Source organism: Acyrthosiphon pisum, chromosome A1, assembly GCF_005508785.2.
Source record: "Acyrthosiphon pisum isolate AL4f chromosome A1, pea_aphid_22Mar2018_4r6ur, whole genome shotgun sequence".
Lineage (NCBI taxonomy): Eukaryota > Metazoa > Arthropoda > Insecta > Hemiptera > Aphididae > Acyrthosiphon > Acyrthosiphon pisum.
In genome coordinates this window covers 162,291,925-162,293,678 of record NC_042494.1, presented here as the reverse complement: position 1 = coordinate 162,293,678, position 1,754 = coordinate 162,291,925, and the positions used below count along the sequence as shown (strand labels likewise).

At 37.3% G+C, this 1,754-nt stretch overlaps 1 protein-coding gene across 1 annotated transcript in view; it reads left to right on the top strand.

Annotated features, from left to right (window-relative positions):
* Positions 1 to 1,754, top strand: part of LOC100164950 (endoplasmic reticulum aminopeptidase 1) — a 16,903-nt gene that overhangs the window by 13,321 nt on the left and 1,828 nt on the right. The window lies entirely within an intron of this gene.

Genomic DNA, 1,754 nt, shown 5'->3' with positions numbered 1-1,754 from the left:
TATAGGGCTATTATTGAATCGAATCGTTTTAATCGTTTGATAAATTATAATATAATAGTAATACTATATTCATTATATGTTTTTGTAGTTTTATTCAGAGTGTTTTACGATACACGAAACTGGATGGGTATCATTTGTACGCTGAACGATCCAACCAAATACGAAACTATACCCACGTTAAACCGAGTACAGCTGATCTTGGATTCGCTTAGCTTTTCACAAGTCGGTCAATTGGACTACGAAATCACGTTTCAACTTTTGAAATATCTAAAACACGAAGAAGAGTATTTACCGTGGCTTGCTGCTCTCAGCGGTTGGAGAACGATTGATGATTTACTGAAAAGGACTCCGAAACATGCAGTATTCCAAGTTAGTTTATATGGCATTTCTTATTTTATTATTAATTCAAACGTTTAGGACTTCTAACGACGAGCTATTAATTTATCCACGAATAACACAGTTATAACTTATAGTAAACGTACAAAAAATATCGTTGAAGACATACACAGCAGGGTATCCCGTGAGGATTTACCCATTGCGATATCTCCTGAAATAAAGGAGATATTAATTCTGGTATTTTAATAAGACTCACGGGGACAAGAACTACAAACATTTGATGTTTTAACTTATTTTAATGTTTTGGTTGACGGTGCCGACACCGTCGGCGACAATATCTATATTGGTCACGGGTCTACGCCGATAAGGCATGGAATGTTTTAGAAGACCTCACCGCCCGCCGCTCTGTAGCGCGAACCGGCTTCCGCGAATAAAGGCCTATGCACAATTAATCAGACGTTCCGTGCCCACCACCGTTGTCGGAGTCGCGTTCGTTTTCCATAATATATTTACGCGTCGCGTCTCCCTTCGACATGTTGATTACGGAATCAAGTGCGGTACAGTGTATTTGCCATCATTTGGCGTCTAATTCGTATGTTTTGAGTGCGAGCGGGCGACTCAGCCATTATTCTTACAGCCATCGTGTAATTGCTTGACTTACGCGGGTGCTTCAAGCAGTCACGGGCACGGCGGTAGTAAGCCAATATATTAATTATATCCGTTAGTGATCGCGCGCGGGTGCCAGTCTACCGGAAAGCCGGTGTGCATCGGGCATTCAGCGCCATCAGCCAGCTGCGACGATCGTGGAACCGGAGCGGGCAGGCGCCCGTTCCGTTGGAGGTTACGGTCGAGCGGTCGGCGGCAACCTGTAACGCGGTCTCACAATAGTGATACGCGGTTTTATCATTGTATATAATATTATATAAATTTTTATATAAATTGTATATAATCAGATGTTTTGTTTTTGATATCATATCGTTATTTGTATTTGTATTTTGATTTATTATTATTATTGCCTTCGCGGCGTTGGAAATTGGAATTATTAAATTATATAGTAGGTGGGCGCCTAAATCCCTATCTTCGTACGATTATTATGAATTATTATTTATTATTTTTCTATGCTGTGTGGTGTAATCCAATATAATACAGTCCACATATTATTATTTAGAAAATTCGCCGAAGTTGTTAGTTATTTATTATTATTAAAAACCTATTATATCTCTATGGTGAAATAATTATTACAATATACAACACAACAATTAATTTTATAGATATACGGTGGGTAAATGTTGAGTATACGATGAATGGTGACAAATGGAAAAGGGTATACTATTTAATTAATTGTTTTTAAAAATTTTAATTGGATTTTTAATTCTGTGGTTTAAATTAAAATATATTTTTGATTGAATATTACTTAT